The 23,803-nt window shown below is 42.2% G+C and overlaps 1 protein-coding gene across 4 annotated transcripts in view; it reads right to left on the bottom strand.

Moving 5' to 3' along the window:
* CD1D (CD1d molecule) overlaps positions 1 to 23,325 on the bottom strand; it is a 38,011-nt gene extending 14,686 nt beyond the window's left edge. For 2 of the 4 annotated variants that reach the window (XM_045547008.1, XM_045547012.1), the window contains exons 1-2: positions 22,413 to 23,325; positions 20,584 to 20,685 (exon numbers count right to left, since the gene is read on the bottom strand). The gene's annotated coding sequence lies outside the window, so the exon portion shown is untranslated. Of the gene's footprint in view, positions 1 to 20,583; positions 20,735 to 22,412 lie in introns of those variants that run through there. The other 2 variants (XM_045547015.1, XM_045547010.1) reach the window with 2 other exon arrangements.
* Positions 23,326 to 23,803: the final 478 nt, after the last annotated feature.

Here is a 23,803-nt window from a genome sequence, read left to right as displayed (position 1 = left end):
ACCAGTTTGGCAAGTTAAATCACTGTGTTTTGGACTTTCAGTTAGTAGGCAGGATTCACACTATTTGCAAGCAGAAAGCCTCTTCTCCCTCTCTTTTTCTTTCTTTCCCCCCACCCCGGCTTTTAGTTCTTCCTCTGGATGTGTGGTTTCTGTCTCTTTCTGCAGGAAAGACACTGGCTAGGCGGAGGAGGCAGTGCCCTCACTCACTCAGTTCCCCAGCTGCTGCAGCTCCCACGGGCAAAGGTCTACACTGTCCCAGTGTTCCCAAGGTCCGGGCTCCACACTCTTGCGTCTGGGGAAGCACTCAGTGTTCACATCTGGGAAGGGGACCTGGAGAGGGTCTATGGATCAGGGGATGGAGCCTCCTGGGGAGCCGCCTGGCACCCTATGGCTCTGCAGCAATTAGACCTTGGCCCGCACAATTGTTCCTGCCCACCCGCAGATCACTGGCACTGGGGGGCAATTTTCAGGGTCCGATAGGAATCAGAGGTAGGGGTTTGAAGCACTCAGGAGTATACAGTAGCTCCTGGACTGGAGGGCCACCGGAAAGGAGAAAAGAAAAAGAAGGAAAAAAAGAAAAAAAAAGAGAGAAACAATATGAATAACAAGAAGAAGAAAGAGAAAACAAGAAAGAAAAGAGAAAGAAAGAAAGAAAGAGAGAGATAAAAAAAAAAATCCCGCTTTAATATTTCATGCTCGCGGCCCCTTGCCTCGGTGCAGGTCCGCGTCTGTCCCTTTAAGAGATAGGGCACCGGCACCGTGGAGACCCGCCAGAGTTCAAGGTCCTTTCCGCTTAGCTGTGGGAACCGAGATGGCGACCACGCGTGAGTGTTCAGAGTTCGGCAGGCGCCAGGGCCCAGAGCGGCTCCCTGGCCGGAAAGCCGCCGTACGGGAAGAAAAGAGCAAAAGAGTCCCGTTTAATATTTCACGCTCGCGGCCCCTCGCCTGTGTGCAGGTCCGCGTCTGTCCCTTGAAGAGATAGGGTACCGGCACCGCGGAGACCCGCCCGAGTCCAAGCTCTCTCCCGCCTATGTCACCTGTCCTCGGAGCTCCACGTCTCCCGCGGTGATTCTGCACCAATTTCAGTCAGATCCCTGACCGAGTGGATGTGGGGGTCAGTGGGGAGATCAAGCCGCTTTGCTGTGGGGCTGAACCCGCCCCACTCGCCGGTGAGGCAGGCACGGCCGTCCCGCACTCCGCTGTCTGTTTTCCGTCCAGCATTCTCCAAATTATCTCAGTCTGATTTCCCACTCGCCTCTGTTTTTTCCTGTTCCCCGTGTCCCAGGGTGATTCTCCGTGGGTTCACCCCACCGTTCCTGTGGAGGAGCAATCCTCTAGCATTGTGGCAGGTGGAGATCCATGCCTTCCTCTCCGGGAGCACAAATCCAGGAGGTCACCTCCACTCTGCCATCTTCTCTCTCTGAATTTATTTATTTTGGGTACTCTCTCTTTTTTTCTTAGTCTAGCTAAAGGTTTTTCCATTTTATCTTTTTAAAAAACCAATTTTTTATTTCATTGATCTTTTGTATATTTGAAGTCTCAATTTCATTTATTTCTGCTCTGATCTTTATTATTTCTTTGCTTCTACTAATTTGGGTTTGGTTTGTTCTTGCTTTTTTAGTTTCCTGAGGTGCATAATTAAGTTGTTTAGTTTAAGTCTGACCTGGCAATTCCACTCCTGAATACATACATAAATGCAGGTCTATGTGCACCAAGAAACATATACAAGAATGTTCACAGGGGCGTTGTTTGTAATGACCTCAACTGAAAATGTTTTTCCTTTATCAACTCAAGAATAGTTGTACTTGTTTAAATAGAATTCTTGTATTTTTCTTTAGTTTGGGAATGTTCTCATTTATCTTTTTAATGGCTGCTTCTCCATCCTATTCTTAACATCTCTTTAGCTTGATTTTGTAATTTCCTTCTTTTTATCTCTGCTATGGTTTAAATATTGTTTGTCCTCACCAAAACACATGTTGAAGCTGAGTCTCCAATGTGGCAGTGGGAGGTGGTGCCTTTAAGAGGTGAGTAGGTCATTAAGATGGATTCACATCTTTCTCATGGGACCGGGTTACTTCTGGTGGAAATAGTTTAGTTCCTTCAAGAGCAGGTTGTGATAAAGCAAAGATGCCATTTTGCCCTTTTTTGGATGCTCCCTGTTCCCCTGCCATTTCTCCACCATGTTTTGACACAGCACAAGGCCCTCACCAAAAGTTTCCAGATGTGTTCATCCAGTCTTGAACTTCCAAGCCTGTAGAACTGTGAGCTTAAAAAAAATTTTTTTTAATAAATTACCCAGTCTCAGATATTCTTTTATAACAACACAAAATGGATTAATACAATCTCAGTGCATTTGGGGTGATTTCTCCAGAGATATCTTCTACTTCCCTAAATTCACATTCAACTATCTCTGTTCTCCTATTTAACTTATCCATTAATTTGTTAATACTAGTGACAAATTTCACATTTCTTGAAAATTTAGTATTTTAAAAGTCATTCTGATCTTTTTATTATACTGTCCTATTTTTCATTATACTTTCTATTCTTTTTGCTCATTAAACACTTCAAGCATATTTATTATTTTTTTCACATTGTTTTATTACCATCAATTCTTGGGATGTAAATGTTCTTACTGTGTCTGCTGACTCTTTTGCCAATATAACTTGTGCTTTTTATTGTATCCTCATATTCATAGAAGGTTTTGTTAATGTTTTATAAACTTTTTCCCCTGTGGAAGTCCCATCAGCTTTAAGTTGTGAAACAGTCCATATAGAACAACTATGCATTTGCATCTATACCAAGGCCCCAGGAATATTAATGGCCCTGGACCAGTTCTTGTGTTAATTTCTCAGCTTGTGGTTCATACTCTATGCAGACAATAACATATAGAGGCTCCAAACTTGTGCATATCACAGGCCTGGGGCTTTAACTTCTCCAGGATTATTTTTTCACATTATACAAGGCTCTAGCAAGTTTTCTCATCACTTCCCAAGGCCAATGGACAAAGGTTTTCTTGTCCCTTTGTTACAAACTTTGCACCTGTTAGAAAATCCAGCTTTATTCTGGGGACCTCTTTTGCAGAGTATCATCTCCCATCATCCCAAGGCAAAGCCTCTCATCCCTGCATGGGCTTTGGAAAGCCAGCCCCCAGCACCTAGGCAAAATTAGGACCAAAACACCCATAAGCTGCCACTCTATCGGCTCACTATTATGGATTTAATGCTTCTCTTTGTTATAGACAGGCTTCTGTAAGCTTAACTGTGTTATTTAAAATCTTTAGGTTACATTTCACTCAGCATTTACAAGGCTTTGAAATATGCATTGAGATTGGTGGGCAGTCTCTATTATCTCACTCCACCTTATTGCCAGAAATTGTCCACTGTAATGTTTGATGTTGTATTTTCCTGAGCACCTTTATTGAAGAGGAGCATTTACAATTATTTCCTATCTAGAAGAGGTCATACAGAATGGGGAAAGGTCTTAAATCATCAAAATGAGGGACAATTTAAAGGACTCTCCAGTGTTTGAAGATCTGTCAGGAAGATATGGGAACTCACTGGCTTCTCAGTTGCTTTGGCTGGTGGCATTAGGTACAATGTGCGAAGGTTACAGAAGACAAATTTTAGTTCAACACAAGAATGACAAAATTATATCGCTGTTAGAGTTATCCAGTAAAGGAAAGTCTGGCTTTTTGTGAACTCTGGCAATAGGGATGTCCATACTGGACCTGGATGGTCATCTGCCACATGTGCTGTTGAATAGACTACTGCATGGAGTGGGGTCACCAAATTTTGAGATTTTTCAATTTCACACCAAATTTTAATCTCATGGGCTCACTGTTCATGACCTGTGGCTCATGCAAGCTGGAAATCTAAGCTTACAGATTAAACATATTAGGGCGACATTAACCACCAGTAAAATGAAACAAAGTTCATAAAGTAGCCAAAAGATGGAGGGAAGCTCATCTTAATGGATACTTTCACAGAATCTCCAATTTTGATTTCAAGGAGTAAGAGGGAGCACTTATCATTTTATAATCTTCCCTTTTCCCCTCCATGACCCACAATTTACAAAGCAAATGCCTCTGAAGGGTAAACATCATGTAACAGCCACCCAGCTACACCTGCCAGAGTTTTTTAAACCATATATTGCCTTACCTTTTGAATGTTTCATTCTTTTTGCTTCATTCTCCCCAATCACACCCTCTGCTTCCTCCTCCTCCCCCTCCTCCTCCTCCCCCTCCTCCTCCTCCCCTCCCTCTCTCTCCCCCCTCTCTCACATATCTCCTGTTTCTCTTTCTAGCTGTCCTACATCTGCACCCACATCCTCTCAGGTCATCCCTTTCCTCTTTCCCTCTCCCAAATTCTTCTCCCCTCCTCTCCCTTACGTTATTGTCTTATCCCTCTCTTCTGTCCCGGCTCTTGCCCAGGGAACTCACTCTCATCCCAAATGGAAGTGTGCCTCTAGTATTCTAGGAGCTAAAAGCTCTGTCCAGGGGCTTAGAAATTGGTTTTCTACCTAACTGGCTTCTCTGGCAGAGCCCTGGCCCTGACCCCTGTGGTTGGTTCCTGTTTCATCCACAATCCAGAACCACACTGGAGGCTTCAGAGAAGATGAGATGTCAACTGAAGTTCAGCTCAATGAGTGAAACTTGAATTTAGGGAAGTGAACTTGCCTCTTAGTATAATGCTTTAATTGCTAACATTTCTTGAGCAGTTTCTATGTGGCAGAATGACAGTAAGCATTTTACATTTAACATTTATTTTTCTCTTTTGATTCTCACATCAGCCTGATAAGTTAGGTAATGTTATTAAGTATATTTTACAGACCAGAAAACCAAGTGTTAGAAATGTAAAGTAACTTCCCCAAGGCTCTATGGTTAGAGGGTGGCAGCAATGGGATTGGAGCCTGGGGCCAGATTCTTAGCTACCATGCAACACAGCCTCCCACTGGGGGAGGGAAACGCAGGAAAGGGTTCTTGGCTCCCCTGGCCCACCCAGTGGCATGCTTGGAGCAAGAATGGTTTGGAGAATCCAAAGTGAGCCCAGATATCCCTGCAAACAATATTGCCAGAGTTTCATTGTTCATAGCACCACTACAGGAAACTGTGCTAGAAGATTTGACTAGCTTTCCCTATATCACTTTTTTTTTTTTTTTTTTTTGAGACAGAATCTCACCCTGTTGCCCAGGCTAGAGTGCCGTGGCATCAGCCTAGCTCACAGCAACCTCAAACCCCTGGGCTCAAGCGATCCTCCTGCCTCAGCTTCCCGAGTAGCTGGAACTACAGGCATGCACCACCATGCCCGGCTAATTTTTCTATTTATATATTTTTTAGCTGTCCATATAATTTCTTTCTATTTTTAGTAGAGACGGAGTCTCGCTCTTACTCAGGCTGGTCTCGAACTCCTGAGCTCAAACAATCCTCCTGCCTCGGCCTCCCAATGTGCTAGGATTACAGGCGTGAGCCACCACACCCAGCCCCTATATCACTTTTAAAAGTAGAGATCCTGGACTAAAGGAGCCTAAAAGGAGGAGTTAAAAACAAGCTTTCCCACCTTAGAGGCAAACCATTTAGGCTTTGTGAGCCTCAGTTTCCTTATTTACAAAATAAGAACCTCATATGAGACTTATGTAGGAGACTAGATAATGTGTGCAAATTACCTGGCACATAGTAGATACTTGGTATCTTTTAGTTGAATCTTAATCCAATTTCTCTTAGGAACACATATCAGCCTCCCCAATCTACCCAATTCTGTCTGTGGGCTAATTCCAAGTCATCTATCACTTCTCATGCCAGTTAATCCAGGAGCCCCTCTCACCAGCACCCCTCATCACCCGATCTGAGCTAAGTGACAGCTCTGTTTTTCCGCAGAGCCTTGTGCATGCCTCTGTGTTAGCACTCATCCCGCAGCCACTGTCCACTGGGCTGTCTCCCTAACTGCTCTGAATTACTGGAGCATAGGGACCTCTCCGTCTATCTCAATATCTCTGGTGCTAAGCAAGGGGTCAGACACATCACAGGTGTTCAGTAAATGTTTTTTAATTAAAGTCCTGTTTTTATTTATTTATTTATTTATTTATTTATTGAGACAGAGTCTCACCTTGTTGCCTGGGCTAGGGTGATTGCCATGGCATCAGCCTAGCTCACAGCAACCTCAAACTCCTGGGCTCAAGCAATCCTCCTGCCTCAGCCTCCCGAGTAGCTGGGACTACAGGCATGTGCCACCATGCCCAGCTAATTTTTTTTATATATATTTTTAGCTGGCCAGATAATTTCTTTCTATTTTTAGTAGAGACAGGGTCTCGCTCTTGCTCAGGCTGGTCTCAAACTCTGACCTTGTGCGATCCACCCACCTCGGCCTCCCAGAGTGCTAGGATTACAGGCGTGAGCCACCGTGCCCGGCCTAAAGTCCTGCTTTTAAAATATAACTGTGGACTTAACTGAACATACTTTGTTTTCAGTGGTAATGTGAAAAGAGTTTCCCAGATAAGTCCATTGCTATTGTGATCTAGAGACCTAGTAGTACAGTTTTCACACAGCCCAGAAATCCTCAAAAGGCAAGTATTTGTTTGTTCTGCACAGATTTCCTCTAAAGCAGTGTTTTTCAAACTATAACGAAAGACCCGTTAAGAATATGAATCAGTTTAGTGGGTTACTATAAGCATTTCTGTTTTAATGAAATAGAGTAGACATGGATAGGATAGGATAGAAACTGCCAGAGTGAATCACAAATAGCAAGGGTAAGTATTGTTTTGTGAAATAACTGTGTGTGTGTGTACTGGGTCAAGGTGAAAAATGTGTTTTTTAGTGTGAGTCCTGGGCAAAGTTTTGAAAGTCATCTGCAATAAAGGCCTAGGTTTTGAGGAAAGGGGTCATGATGGAGTGGTATTCTTTTCATTAAAGCCATGTGTTTTGGATGGGAAACTGGCCAAAACAAGTGAGATGGATGATTTAGAGAAGTGAATTTCTCTCTCCCCTATTATAAAGGCCATGTATTAGCCAGGGTTAGGGCTCTCCAGTGAAATAAAACTAAGAGAGAGAGAGAGAGAGAGAGAGAGAGGGAGAGAGAGAGAAAGCGTGAAAGCTTTATTATGAGGATTGGCTCATGTGCTCTCATAATTAAGGAGGCTGAAGAGCCCCACAATCTTCCATCTGTAGACCCAGGGAAAGTTGGTAGTATAATTCCAGTCCAAATCCAAAGGCCTGAGAAACAGGGGAACCTATAGTATAAGTCCCAGTCGGAGTCTGCCAGAACCAGGAGCCGTAAGATGTTCAAGAGCAGGAAAAGATGGATGTCTCTGCTCAAGCCAAGAGCAAATTCATCCTTCTCCACCACCTTGTTCTACCCAGGCCCTCTGCAGATTGGATGATGCCACCTATATGGGGGAGGGGGGTCTTCTTTACTCAGACTAACAATTCAAATGCTAATCTCTTCTGGAAACACCCTCACAAACACACCTAGAAATCATGTTTTACCACCTATCTGGACATCCTTTAGCCCAGTCAAGTTGACACATAAAATTAACCATCACAGACCATAATTGTTAATATTTATTGAGAAGTTTCTACATGCCAGCACTATATTAAGCTCTTTACATGTACTTTTTCCTTTGTATTCTCACAATAGTCCTATAAATTAGGTACTGCTCCATACCTATATCCAGTTTGCCATATGTCTACACTTTGTTACAAGGGTAACCATAGCATAGAGGCCATGACTATAAGATTTTTGTAAGATTCTAGGTTCTCTGTAAATTTCCACATACCCTTGTAGTGATTAGAAATAAAATCATAGGAATAAAAAATAGAGAACTCATTGTTCTTGTCCTGGGAAGTATAGAAAAAGGGAGAAATTGCATTAACCACATCCATTTGTGTAGCCAGGCTTCATGGGGAAAAAAATCAAGGGATAAACCAATTAGAATTAGTGACAATGACCTAAGCAAGGAAGAGTTGGCTGAGTTGCTGCACCTTGACACAATTAAAGGAAGGGGCATGTGAGCCAGCTCCCCACCCCCGGCTAATCCTGAGAAAAAACCCTGGGGATCCCAGAAAGTCTCTTGTGGATCTCTATTACCTTATTGACTTTCCTCTATTTAAAATGGTGTTGCCTCATTTTGTTTTATTTTTCTCTCTCAATTTCCCTATGAAATATTACACACTCAGCTCATATTCTTCTTGGTTTTATACTTTAATCATTTGTACCTCAATTTTTCTTAGCAGTCATCTTTAAAGACTAAAAATTCATAATCTTTTTAGCTTGTGCTCAGGAGATCAATTCCCATTATCTCACTCCTCAAATGAATACACAAAAATTCCCTTTCTTTCTTTTAGGGCTACTCAATCTTCTACCCAGATCCTGCCTCCCTCTCTCCCTGGTTCTGTTATCCGCTGCTCTGTTTACACATGGATTTGCCCAGGAATAGAACCGTGTTTACTGTTTGGCTTCTAAGACATGGAATTCCTAACGGTGCCTGGCATGATTTCAGTTGCGGCAGCATGAAGTTAAGTGTCTTCAGAAAATCAGCTATGATGAATCCAAGATCTGTTCCTTTCCTAGTATGTGGCTGGTGACTTTGAAAGACATGGCCTGTGTAACTCTGAGTCCCTCCCAACTGTAAAGTTGTATGATTTTATAGATTATAGCTATAATCTTGCCTATGTATAATTAGACTTGAGAGATTTTTTTTTTTTATGTAGAGGTTTTTCTTCTTTAAATGTTATTTTGGAATATCTAATACTAACAATAGCTTGCATTATTTTCTTTCTAATTATGTTACCTTTACATTTCTCTATTTCAAGACTTACTTTTCACTTTGTAACCTATAAATGTTTGTCAGAGTTTCCTTCTGTTTGAAATGCCTCACTTTGCCAGCTGAATACTGGAAGAGTTTAGTGTAATCCACGCACCTGGGGCACTGGCGAGGTTATTGATGAAGTGCTGCACAACACCAGTGCCTCTGTGTCATGACTCCCCAACATTTCTTCTGCTACTTCTCTCAGTGAGGGGGAAAGATCATAGAACTAATCTGTAGTGAGAATCATGTGTTCTTCTGACTGCCAGGAGCGCCCATAAGCTATCCTTCTCCATTAAAAAAAGTATTAACTTATCCCCACCTTGTATTTGGTGTCTGTAAACAGCTCCTTCACACTAAAACATAAGTAGCCTCCAATAATTCTACCATTCAATCTTTCAGCAGCCTTTGTCAGGGAATTCTGTTAAAGCCTTTAATATGACAAAAATTCATACAAAATAAGTTCTCTGGGCACGGAGAATGAAAGAATTTTTTTTTCAGTTCAATAAATACTTGATGAGCACTGAGTGGACTTTAAGCTCTATTTCTCACTGAACCAGGCTCTCGGGCTGAGAACTTCCTTTCCCACCCCAGAGGCTGCCTCCCCTCGGTCCTGACATGCTGTCTCACCCACAGAGCTCTCCTTTTAACTTCCTCCTTGTGCCTCGCCATTTCTTTACATTTTCCACCACAGAATTCCATTCATAGTCAAATAAGTTTTCTTCTATCCTTGGACCTACCTACTCTTGACTCTAAACCTTCCTACTGAACACATCTCTCCTCATTAGAGATTAGTCTCCATGTAGGCAGAGATTTTTATTAATTTTGTTCATTGCTATATTGCCAGCACTCAGAATAGTGTCTAGCATTATTGAATGAACGAATAGTTGAATGCAATTATTACTTGGTGTTTAAGAACAAGCTTACCACGTTGACTAAAAAGTATATTCCCACAAAGTTTGGTAAAAATTATTGACTTAATGAATCTGAACTGTTAGTTTCACATTGACTCACATGCTATTTCAGGATGTTCTGGATTGCCTTTTGGTTTAAAGTTTTGTTTTCTCTTTACGTAATGTTGCCTAATAGCTTCTCTGCTAAGTTGCTAATTATCTGGTAGCAAATACTCACATGTAGAGAAAAAAATTTGTATAAAAATACTTAATGATTCACCTTTCCCTTTGGTCAAGAATTATCACCTAATAAAATTGTTTGGTAACTGTCTAATTTTTTTAAGCTTTGTAATGTCAGGTCAATCGTATGAGAAGATAAAATGATCATAAAAATAACATTCCCATTCAAAGCACAGACCCAGCAAAATGGCTATACAAACAAAATATGTATACAAATTAAACTTTTTTTTACTTTTTCCAAGGGTATATATGGATATAAAAACCCAGATTTAAAATATACATGCAAATTATAAAAGTGAAGACATCTGTTCCATATTAAGTCTGTGTCTTAAAATTTCTAGTTACTAGTCAAGAAGCTGCAGTAGATTCAGAAGGAGCACAGTCTCTAAGAAACCATGCCAGGTAACACATTATTGTCTGACAAGTGATGCCTAGAATCAGGTCTGAGGTGCCAAGGAGGGACTATGAATCACAAAATGAGAAAGAGAGGAAATTTTGAAGCAAATTAGGAAAAAGGGTAAGTGGGGCTAATGTGGGTAGTTCAGGTCATGACAATATGAGGACATTAGAGGACTTGTATGGTTGTTTTGCTTTATTGTGGTGCTACAAACTGTGAGAAGCTGAAGCAAACCTGAGAGCTTAAGAGGACATATAGGGTCAGGTGCAGTGGCTCATGCCTATAATTCTAGCACTTTGGGAGGCCAAGGCAGGAGGATCACTTGAGGCCAGGAGTTCAAGACCACCCTGAGCAACATAATGAGACCCCCATCTCTACATAAATACAAAGAAAAATTAGCCAGGCATGTTGTTGCACACTTGTGGTCCCAGCTACTCGGGAAGCTGAGGCAGGAGGATTGCTTGAGCCCAGGAGCTTGAGGTTGCAGTGAGCTATGATGATGCCACTGCACTCTAGACCGGGCAACAGAGCAAGACTCTGTCTCAAAAAAAAAAAAAAAAGAAGAAGAAGAAGAAGGACATATAAGATCACCCAAGAAGTCCTTGTCTCAACACCAAATCTAACTTAAATCAGCTGTGTCAACTGTGATAAGACTCTTAATTTCCCTGAATCTCAATTTCCTCACCCAGAAAATGGAGTCAACTAATGCCACCTCACAGAGTTGTGATGTTTGGATTGAGCATGATGGTGCACGTATGTGGTACATTATTATGTGCTGGACAAAAGTACCCGACATGTCGACAATCAAGCTCCTGATTCCTCCCCCACCCCAGAACTACCCAATACCAGTTTTCTTAATCACTGGCACCTTCTTTCCCACAGTTGTTCAGGCAAAAGACTTTGGGATCACCCTTTATTCCTTTCTTTTCTCCAGCCCATCAGGAAATCCATCAACTCCACCTTTAAAATGTATTCAGCATGCTACCGCTGCACACCACCGCCACAACTACCCTGGCCCGTATCACCAGTTTTGTTCTGTTTTGTTTTTTTTTTCACTCAGACTATTGCAATAGCTTCCTCACTGGTCTCTCAGCCTCACCTTTGGATCCTACAGTTCTTAATCTTAACAGCCAGAGAGAGCCCCTTAAAATACGTCAGATCACATTATTCATACGCTCATAACCTTCCAATGGTTTGTATCTCACCCCAGGTAAAACCCACAGCCTTACAGTGGCCCACAAGCCCTGTGGGATCTGGTCCCCTGCCGCACCTCCCTGACCCAATTCCCTACCCCTTTCTTCTTCACTCACTTGGTAACAGTTACGTGGGCCTCTTTACTGTTGCTTGAAACCACCAGTCAAGTTCTCACCTCAGGACCTTTGCAGCCTGTTTCTACCTGGGATCCACTCCCCCGCCCCCCACCCCCAATATCAGCTCAACTCGCTCCCTCACCTGGGGAAATCTGCTCAATTGTCATCTTCTCTGTGAACCTTTCTTGACCGCCTTCCACCAGGCTCCTCCTCCTCCCTATCATTGTCTATGCCCCTGCACTGCTTTGTTTTTCTTCATCATATTTATAATTACCTGATTATAGAGGCAACTCTACCCTAGACCCTCCAGAAAGAATATCATTTCAGACTTCTGACCTCCAGAATTATAAATGTGATAAATTTGGTGGCTGTAAGCCACTCAGTTTGTGCCTACCTTCAACACTGCCTCAAATTATCCAACCCCACACCTTAAAGCCCTTTTTAAATCATGAGCCAACTCATGCCTCCTAGTTTGGCACCACATTAAAACAGACCTTCAACACCTTTACATTATTCATAATCTCAGTGTCAAATTATTTACACTGTTCCTTTTCCCACTACAAACTCCAACTTTCTCCAGATCTGCAGTAGCCAGTATCACAGCCATTAGCCACATGTGCAAATTTCTGTAGATCTACACTATCAAATATGGCAGGCACTAGCACCAAAAATATGGCTAGTCTCTACTGAGATATGTTGTTAAGTGTAGAATACATACTAGATTTTGAAAACTCAAACATATAATAAGTGTAAAATATCTCATTAATAATGTTAAACTATTGATTGCATGCAGAAATGATCATATTTTGGATATCTTCGGTTAAATATATCATCAAATTAATTGTACCTGGTTCTTTTTATCTTTTTACTATAACCACTAGTTGGTTACATATGTGGCTTGCACTGGATTTCCATTAGATAGCACTATTCTACACCCATTCTAACTTCTAAATTTGGGGTTAATCATATTGCATGTAGCCTCACTCACACCTCAGGCCTGACACAACGACCTTGCTTCATCCCTGACTGCTGTTGCCTGCCCTGTGGCTGATTCTTAGACAGTGTGACCCTCCCATAAACCACACAGCAAAAGCCTCAGAAAACCTAACCACGAAGGGCTGATAGAAGGGCTAGACTCTCTACAGAACTTGGGAAAATCAGCAAGAAAAAATCAAACAACCCCATTAAAAAGTGAGCAAAGGACATGAACAGAAACTTTTCAAAAGAAGATAGACTAATGGCCAACATATTAAAAATGCTCAACACCTCTAATCATCAGGGAAATGCAAATCAAAACCACAATGAGATATTACTTATCTCCAGTGAGAATAGCTTTTATCAAAAAGTCCCAAAACAACAATGTTGGCATGGATGCAGAGAAATAGGAACACTCATACACTGGTGGTGGGACTGCAAACTAGTACAACTTCTATGTAAAGTAGTATGGATATACCTCAAAGAACTAAAAGTAGAACTACCATTTGATCCAGCAATCCCACTACTGGGTATCCACCCAAAGGAAAAAAAGACATTTTATAAAAAAGTCATCTTCACTCGAATGTTTATAGCAACACAATTCACAATTGCAAATATCTGAAAACAACTCAAGTGCCCATCGATACATGAGTGGATTAACAAAATGTGGTATATGTATACCATGGAGTACTACTCAGCCATAAAAAAAAATGGTCAACTACTCTTGTATTACCCTGGATGGAGCTGGAAGCTATCCTTCTAAGTGAAGTATCACAAGCATGGAAAAACAAATACCACATATACTCACCATTAAATTGGTACTAATCAGTGTGCACATATAGAAGTAACATTCATCAGGTGTCAGGCAGGTGGGGGGGGATGGGTAAATTCACACCTAAGGGATGTGGTTCGCACTGCCTAGGGGATGGGCATGCTTGTAGCTCTGACTTGGGTGGTGCAAAGGCAATTTATGTACCCCCATCATATTCCAAAATTTAAAAAAAGAAAGAAAAGCTAACCACTGACAACAGTGTTGCTTCAAGGCAACTGTGCTTTACTTACTCAAGCTCTTCTACTCTATGTTGTGGTCTCACAATTTTGACAACCCTGTTCTATCAGTCCCATTTGACATTGTTTATATATTTACAGAAGTAAAAAAGCACTAAAAAAAGGTTTGCTCATTCATCAACTATTACAAACATTTTGGTTCTTTCTCCCCAGCGTTTTTTACATGTTTTAAGTTTACACTTTAAAAATATTTTATTAAAAATAGCTGCATATATTACTAAGTTTGTATATATGTACAGATAAAACTATTGGAAGGGAAGTTTCCAAAATGTTAACAGTGTTTTCTCCAGATAAAGATATAAACCAGTAATTTTTGTTTTGTTTCACAATTTTATGATTTTTCCAAAATGTCTATAATATGCCTTTAATGTTTTTATAATCAAAGGTGGGGGGACCTTCAATTTATAATCAAGCCTGATAAAGCACAGCAAGCAAAGTCTGTTTCTCATAGCTATGACGGGAAGGGAAAGAGTGGGCTTCCTGTGGGGTTTGTTGACCCAAGAACCAAATGAAATAAGTCAAATTCTTGGCTGATTCTCTTTAACCATACTCAGGAGACTGTCTGCAAATGCCTCTTAGTAAGAAGAGAAGGAGGTAGCCCAGGACTTTTGAGAGTGGAAATATAGATTCAATAAAGAGAGGGTAGGGGAGGATACCCTGGGTAGATCTGCCTGCACCAAGTAGCAAATGAAGTCATAGATACCAGAACACTGCGTCCCTTCCTATTTAGGTATCAGCCACCCCACCCCAGACACACACATGACCAGACAAAAACTGGAGTACTTGAGGAAAAGCAGCAGAGTCCCCAAAGACACCCAAGGACTAAGATCATTTCCCACTCTGCCCCAAGTATGCCTCCCTTGCCTCAGTGTCTCTCCCTGCTGTCAAGATGCTGCAGTGTGAGTAGATCACCCCTGGTGTGTCTGACTGAGTGCTCAAGGGTCACTGCATAAGGAAAACAAGAGGACAGGAGACAGCGTATAAGGTGTCCTCACTTGGCAGGTGCCTCTACCATGTCCATGTTCACATCTGCATTCCAACAACCTTAATGAGAAACTCAGAGAATGTACCGGAAATGCCAGTGACTCCACCCCACCACCACCGAACGGCCTCAGCCAACTAAGTGTAGGGAAACAGTAAAGAGCTTTTTAGTCAAACAGGCCATGGTTGTTTAATCTGCTCTATCACTAACAGCAGTGAGATTTGGGGCAAGTTATTTTTTTCACAATCTATAAAGTTGTGGTCAAAGTGCCTAAGTGGGAGAGTGGGAGAGTGGGAGGTCAACCAGTCAAGCCTACTTTCCTAAGAGGCGACTTTACACATTCCAGGAATGCTCCCCAGGTACATGAAGTACACGGTATAGGTGAAGTGAGCTTCCCTGTGGTCCCTTCTACCTCTCCCTCACCTCCTCTTATCCCCATTCTCTCTGGACTCTCCTACTGGACAAAACATCCTCCTAATACTCATTAAAAAAGGAGGCTCAACTTATGGTAGTCACTCTCCTGACGATCTGCATCTCCCCGCTATACCATACACACCCATCTCCCTCTGCCATGGCTTGTTCATGACAATCCTAATCATATTCTTGCACCTTATCAGGGTTCCTTGCATGTGCTATGCTTGAAAGGGACACATCATCCGGGAACAGTTTTCAAGGGGCTAGAAAGAATCCTTGGACTTAATGGAAAGAGAGTAAAATGAATGTACAACTTGCAAAGGTAAAAATTTAGGCTTGACTTCGCAGGATCTCTGAAAACTAACCCCAGAAGTATCGTTTTGAGTAAAATTGTTCTTCCCTTTCTTGCTTCCCCTCCTACTGTAGTTTCCTTTCCTAAAAACCTTTTCCTCAAATAGGGACGTATGAGTCACCCGGGAAGATTCAAGGACGATATGGTGTGTAACCCCAGGGAATTCCCATTATGAGGAGGGCAGCAAGACAACTCCAGTTATAAAAAGAACTAAGGGAGTGGGGGATGACGTATTTAGCTAGTCCAGTCCTTTCATTTTTCAAGTGAAAATGAAATGCATAGAGGGTAACTATTTAGTGACAAAGACTCTCTTTGTCAGCTCCTGAATCCCAGAGCAGTTTTTCAGGCATGAGTGTGAAAAGGGAAAAGAAATACTGGCAAAACTGAAGCTATCATAGAAAACATGGTTTTACAGAGAATTAGCCAGTTGAACAAGGAATGGTTTTTAGTGTGCCACCTACATCTATCCGGGAAGATATGTCAGAATTAATATACCCAGAAGGATGGCAGAAGTTGAGCAGGGAGCAAAATGAGAAAGATTTCTAGTGTCTCCTGAATGGGGACTTCAGACTGAAGTGTCATGATATGCTGGGAAGTGGCATGACTTCCCAACGTTAAATATAATCCAATGAAAACACAGCAGCTCCCAAATGAAAGAGATATGAGTTTCTCCTTAAGCCTCTTCCCTTCACAAGCATATAGAGTTGATCATCTTTATAAAAATTGCTTGTAGTTCAATATCAGCAACAAGCAAGAAACTATTCCACCAGGGAAATTCTATCTTCAAGTAATACCAACTCAAGACCTATAGAGCCTTCATATTTACTTTAATTTCCTAAAATAAACCTAAGGTTGGAAGAAAAATACATATGCCTTTTCTGATGGATCTTGATACCAAAAGCCATCATCCATACCCAGTACCCTTCCGTGTAGCCAGTGACAAGCAGGCTGCATTTAACTAAGCAACATGTATGACCATTAATGGGTGACGGAGAAGGGTGGAGTCAGAGCTGTGGAAAACTAATGGGGAAAAGGGAGGCAAGGAAGGAGGAACCAAAATGTTTGTAATAGTTGGTGAATGAGCAAATCTTTTTTCAGTGCTTTTTTCCTTCTATAAATGCATAAAGAACGTCAAATAGGACTGATAAAACAGAAAAGAGTTGTCAAAATTGTGAGACCACACCATGGATAGTGTAGTAGAGCTAGAGTAAGTAAAACACAGTTGCCTTGAAGCAGCACTGTTGTCTGAGGTTGGCTTTCCTGAGCCTGTTGCCGTGTCGTTCATGGGAGGGCCAGCAGTGTCGAAGTGTCAGCCACAGGGCAGGAAGCAAAGGGCTTAGCAAGGACAAGAGCTTCACATTCTCTCATCTATTCCTTCAGCAAGTATTTATTGAGCACCAACTATATGCCAGGTACTAGGAACACAAAGGTAAATAGGACATGGTCCACGTTCACATGGAGCTTACACTGATTGAGGTAGATATACACCCAAACCTCAAAATAGAATTCAGCATAATTAAGTGCTTAAGTGGGGGCAAACAAGCCTGAGGAAAAGCCCCTAACCTGGCCTGGGGTGTGAGGGAGTCAGGAAAGGCTTCCCAGAGTAAAGAAAACCCAAAGCCAAGGCTAATGCCAAGGTGAAAGGCATTATGAGAAAATCTTCTTTCCTCCTCAGCTAATGTTTTTACTTTCATTTATGGCCCAGACAAAAGGACAAAGGCACTGATCAAAAGAGGTCAGTAAAAGGACAAGAGGTTGAAACCAGCTGAGATCATATTACACGAAGTACATGCAGATTTGAGAACACAGGAGAGACAGCTTAACTCTGAGAAAGTGACAGAGGTGACATGTAGGCCAAAGAGTAGAGACTGAGTCAAAAACACTGGCAAGAGAATTGGGGGAGGAGATGCTGACAGAGTGATATTTGTGCATGACCAATTTCTTCAGCTCAAACAGAATGTCACCTAAAGCCCATTGCTCAAACTGGCTCCTTTTTTTTTCCCTAGTAAACTAGCCAACAACTGCAGAGTATGCTCAATTATCCTTCTTGAAGGCCAAAGAAAGTATTTTTTTCTCTTCAATATTTTCTTTGATGTCTCTGCCAGGTTGCCTTCTCCCTAAAAGATGGCAGAAGAAGATGTGTGTTCTCTGATATATAGTCAGCTCTGAGAGTCAAATGAAACCTGTCCCTGTCTCTATATGCATAGATTTCTTCAGTGCTGTATGAGGGTGGAACTGTGCTGAACTTTTTCTCAAACTCAGTACATTCACCAAGGAGGATTCCGGTGCTGGATGACATGAAGGCACTGAAAGAAGCCTCACTACACTGCAAGTATATATGAGATTTCTCCTTCAAGTGGATTCTCTTGAGGCTGAGAAAGGACAGCATGCCAGATGAAGCTCTTCCCAACTCATTGTGTGCACAGACCCATTCCCCTGGGAATGTTCCTCAGGGACAATCACAAAACCACTGACATATTCTTCTTGGTGAGGTGCTGTCTTTATCCTTCTCTGTCTCCCTGTTGCTGAGCTTTTTCCAGTTTGGATGCTTTACAGCACTCACAGACCTTTCTTGTAATGTTTCAGTACACTCTGATACCCTGGAAATGTTCTGCTGACCAAACATGAGGGAAAAAAAAAAATGACATGCCTCAAGTACACATTACTATGAGAATTCAACATTTTTCTTCTGAGAATTCAAAACAAAGGAAGAAAACCAAAATGAGGTATGCTCAACTGTCAATCATCTGTTATCACTATCCACTTTCAACTGTTAACTTTCAACTATCACTATCCACATTTTGGGGGGGAAGTACAGTAACACTTTATTGCATATTCCATGCTTTGAAGGAGATAATAAGCAGATTCTGGAAGTTCTCTGAAAATACAACCAATGGGTTTTTTGAAAGCTAGACTGAAATAAGACTTTAACAAGAGATGCTATTAATCCATTCTCTAAAGTAGATCTACCAGAACATCGACTGAATGACACCTCTCAGACGTCTGAAATCTCTTGCTCTCATGATTTTGTTAGAAATAAGTGATTCCACTAAAGTTGACATACTATGAATCAAAATAAAACCACCTTATGTTTAAAATGTCAATTTATTAATAATAACCCATACTCAAATTTGGTTGTTTTTGTGGGTTTTAAGATGGAAGCATATAAAAGCAAGTATAAGTAGTTTGAAAGTTTAATCTTTACCAGTCTTATTTTGCTTGATGTAACATATGTTTCATTCCCACTGTCACGACCTGACCCTAATTTAGGATCTTAATTAGACACACACTTTCCACTTTTAACTATCAAATGGAGCAAGACTGAGCTTAGGATATAACCTATTCATATATCTTTTTCTCTCTGTTTCTCTCTCTCTCTCTCTCTCTCTCAAATACACACAGACCCACTCACCCATCCATGTCAGGTCCACTGTTGTTTTAACCACGAGTTAGCAGTTTAGGGTCTGCGTGAACCATAAAAGGACACAGAATGTGAAAAAAAATCTAGAAACAGATAACCAAACTGAGCATGGTGCCAGATGCTGGGGATACAAGAATTAGCAAAATTAGAGTATTTTAGTGAAGAGATAACCAAGTCTCAATGACTAACGTGACTGGCCCAAAGACACACAGCCAACAAGTGGCAGAACTGGCATTCAGACCTGGGCCTGACTGACTCCAAGGCCTGTACTCTTAACTACCATGAAGATAGCCCCTCCTACAACCACTGTGAAAGGCCCTACAATCTAACAGGTATTAATACAAAGAGATTAATAAGTACAGTCATGTGCTTGTATTATTTTTTATAGAAGTGGCAGGGCATAAGAGAAGGAACAGGTCTATCCTGGGCAGGAGAGGAAAGTTGTTAAAGCTTCTTGGAAGACATGTTCCTCCAGCTGAGTTGTGAAAGACCAGCAGCTGTAGAAAGGCAGGGATTAAGGGAAAAGGTATCTGGGGCAAAGAGAACACCACACAGAAAAAAATAAAATAGTAAATAGAGCTAGAGAATGCAAATTTAATATTTCTCAATCAAGTGAGGAAGGGTGTTGTAGAAGATGAGAATGTTGGGGTAAATGGAAGTCAGACAGGGATGGGAGAAGGGGAAGAACTGCCTGGAATGCTGAGTTAAGAAGTTTTAAGGAGACATGGTCAGATTTGTGGTTCGTGACAATCACTCTGAGGGCAGCAAACTAGATGCCCTGAAAAGCTAGTGAGACTGGAGGAATGGAGACCAGACAGGAACACCAGCAACACTTTAAACGAGACATAGTAAAAGTCAGAATTAAGGTGTAACCTGGAAGAATTCATTCTGCTATGAATCAACAGGAGCAGGGGGAGAGAGCAGAGTAAAACATACATATTTGGGAGACAATAATAAATAAATGGCAAGGGAGGGGAAAGGCTACCCAAAAATAGCATGCACAGTGAGAAGATCAAGGACAAAATCCTGAAAAACATAAACAGTAGAAGAACTGGCAATATACAAGATGACCCAAGAAGAAATGGCAAAAGGAGGAGAATCAAGAACCAATAAAGGAAAGTCTCATGAAGAAAGTATTGAATAGTGTCAAACCCTGCAAGAGGTCTAGTTAGATGGAACTGAAGAGTCCACTGAATTTGGCAATTAGATTTAATTAGATGTAAACTTTATCAGAGAAGTTTATTTTAAACGGTAGGATAATGTGCCTGACTACAGCAGATAAAAGATGGAAAGGAGAGCAGAGTTTAAGAATTTCAACTTGAAGAAATGTGGCTGCAAAAAAGCAGGAGAGAGATGAAAGGGTACACAACTATTTCAGGGCCTGCTGCCAGTAGGCACTTGCATATGATACATGCTGGGAATCCAGCTTTAATGCTTTATTGCCTGAGCCTGCTCTGCTGCCTGTGGACATTCGTGAGCCTCTTCCCCATTTGTGTCTGGCACAGTGGTTCTGACCCGACTTTGGAGGCACCAGGCAGAACAATCAGATTCTGCCTCTTGAAACACAGCAGAGACTATAGCCAGCAATGCTAGAGGTCCCAAAGCCATTTGGGGTCTCAGAAGTAGCCACTTCCAGGTATCAGACTGACTGAGATTCTGGCAGAGGATCTTGGGACTGAGGTTCCTGAGGGTAGAGAGGATTCCCAGCCCCAGAGAGAACGATCTCTCCACTTACCAACAAGAAACTCTCAGTGAGGACCAAGGGAGGCTGGCTTCATCTTCTCAGCTGGCTCTTTATCTTTACAGCTCAGTTTCCTGGTTGAGCCTATGGAAGGCACTTTTGCCAGATTCAGAAAAGAACAGAGAAACACAACCAAATCAACAGGAAAAACCCACAAGAAGTCTCTTTTGTGTGCACTTTGCCTGGTCAGGCTCATCCTTCCTACACAAGGACATGGTGGGAAAGTGATCCCAGAGTTCCCAGAGCAGCACAGAAGCCAGTTATTATAGAAAGTATGCTAAGTGGGGCAGATGATTCTACATGTCAAACACATAAGAGTTGACCCTAGCACTTCAGATTTATGAACTTTTGTATGGTTACAACTTAATGAAATATCTTCAAGTAGATCATTCTATAGTTCTTCTAGACTGTTCTTCCAAGTTAAGGACTATATTTTATTCATATCTGTAGACTCCTCACTATACACTATACACACAGTACTTTACACATAATAAATGCTCTGTAAATGCTAAAAAAATTATTTAACTCTATAAGTATTTAGTGAGTACCTTCTGCATACCATGTTCTGGGGCTAAGGAAACAGTTTAAGACCTTACTCTCATGGAGCTTATTTTCTAGTTTGGGAAACAAACAATAAGTAAGTAAGCAAATATGTAATATTTTCAAATGGTGAGAATATTAAGGGGAAATTGAGGAAGACTTAGGGATAGAGTGATAAAGGCTCTATTTTTTATATGGTGGTCAGAGAAGGCCCCTTTGATAAGACGAACATTTGAGTAAAGACCTGAACAAGCACACTCTTTACATGGAAAAAGAGTATTCTAGGCAGAGGGAGTGTGCTTGGCAGGTTCACAGAACAGCAATAAAGCCAGGGTAGCTATAGCTGAGTGAGCACAAGGAAGACGGTAGAAGGTGGGAGCACAGAGGCAGCTAGGGTTTGGAGAGGAATTATTTGGATCATAACCTTAGATGAATTTTACCTCATTCTCAAGGAATGCAAATGAAGCTAGTATTAGTCATAAACAACCTTAGAGGTAAATATACTGCCCACAGGTGTTGCAAAGCATTCTTATCCTAAATAAGCATGGTTATTAGATTATTTATTCTTTGGAAGATCTATCCCTTACTGCATTCTCTCCAAAAAGACAATTTAAAATAAACTGGGAAAAAATATTTCTGAACTAACAGTTCAAAAATATCTTTTTAAATGGTAATACTCCTGTTCACTAGTCAGTCCACTAAGGTATGCTTTCTTTTAAGTGCTAAGGCTTATCTTCTCAATTCATGCAGGTTTCTACTTCTCATCACACACTAATGGGTCCCTCCTGACTACTGTCTCCATGAGATTAACTTCCCAAACCTCAAATTGCTCCCAACACTAAATGGCAGGAGAAAAATTAATTTGGGTTTCATGGCATTCTGATTCTGAAGCACTGGGCATGAAAAAATCTGCAAGTGATTCTAGCACAAGCAATGTACATAAATGCTAAGAGAATGCAGAACCCTGGAATGAGGTTAACAGACATCTCTCACCTGAGGATAAAGGCCAGGCACAGTGAATTCTGTTACTAAATCTCCTATGAACACAGCTGTCCCTGCAATATTTGCTAATGTCAAAGTGACCAAATAGCAAGATAGAGAAGAAACAGTTTGGGTCAGAACAAGGGGAGAAGGAAGCTTAAGGATGGAAAGAGGAGTATGGAACAGAGGGAGATGTGAAGAGCCAAGATATTTTGGAATTAACTGAGGGAGGAATGGGAAGGAGCACAAGAATACACAGGAAGATAGAAGAGAAACTGATGTCATCCTGCAATCTTGCTTACCTATATGTCTGTGTCTTCCTCGGCTGGACTCCCAGCATGTAGGTGAATTTTGACTAATATTAATACATCCCCAGCACAGTGCTCACAGAACCTTGCACATAGCCAGCACCAGTTTTTCGAGGAACAAGAAAAAAAGGTTTACTCTCTTCCCCCTATTTCGCCATGTAACTCCGTGACTGCTGTTAAACCCAGCTCAGTAGTTTCCCTTCTTTTTCTCTCCAGTTTCTTTCACTTCTCACTGTGGTCTTCAAGTCAACCCAGGAATGGGCCCTCTGTAGTATGACCAGGCTTTGGAGGCCAGAGACAAAATGGCAGGTCCGAGGGTTACTGTCTATGGCCAAAGATCGGCCACCAGACTTAAAAGCAGCAAAGAGGCTACACAGAGGTAAAGCCAGGAAGAGACAAAGATCAGAAGAGAAGCAGGAAGAGGTAAACTGCAAGGCTGCTGTAGTGGTATGGCTCAGATATGCTTGTGCCTACAAACATTCACTGTGGCATCCCTCCCTTGGGGTCCTCGGCATGACTCTTGGGACAAAGCAGAGTGCTAGAGTGGCCCTGTCTAGGACAAAAACAAGAAAAGGTACTCATGAGGGACAGGATGGAGGAAGACTCCAGGGACTGAGTGTGAAGAGGAGGGTGGAGAGGGGTACTTAAGACTGGTCGGAGCCAGCGTGTGACGATAAAGGGGGTCTGTAGGTGGCCGGGAGTTTATAAAGAGGGAAGCCAAAGGTGTGGGAGGAACTGCGCATCCTCGAAGGCCAAGTAGAAAGAGGTCTAGCCTAAAAGAGAAACAGCAGGACAAAGCCACATCCACGCTGCCAATCCACACTCGATTCCCCTTTGCAAACAACTTCTCCGAGCCAGTTCGGACCTACTGGCCTCAACGACTTCCTCTCACAAGCGTGGACCGCGATCCCCAGAACTACAGGACCCACAGCGCCCCCGCACAGGCCGAGTGACCCAGCCCCTTCCGATCCGCACTAGCCAATGGGCTTAGCCAATTTCCTCGGCCCCGCGTAAAGCGAAGGAAGGAGAGGGCGCTTCCGGTCCCGTGATTTGCTCAGTTGGATCGTCAGGGACTCCAAATGTGCAGTGCTACGGCCAGATCGTAAGACATCGGTACCCCGGCTAAGGGAGGGATCTGCCATGGCACGGGTTGCACTAAGGGAACACAGGTTCCTTATGCGCACGGGTAGGGCAGGCCCGCTCCTTTTAGACCCCGCCTCTTCCGGGGCGAGCCTCGAGCCTGGGGCACATGCGCACTTGCCCACCTTCTCTGGGGCGGGCCTCCGACTAGGAGCCCGGGCGTGGTTATTCATCTCTCAGGCGGGCCTCGGCCTGGGACGCATGCGCACTTCAAAAGGCCCGACAGCGGGGCAAGGATCCGGCGT

This window comes from Lemur catta, chromosome 3, assembly GCF_020740605.2.
Source record: "Lemur catta isolate mLemCat1 chromosome 3, mLemCat1.pri, whole genome shotgun sequence".
NCBI lineage: Eukaryota > Metazoa > Chordata > Mammalia > Primates > Lemuridae > Lemur > Lemur catta.
The sequence above is the reverse complement of the archived record's forward strand: the minus strand, read 5'-3'. Positions and strand labels throughout refer to the sequence as shown.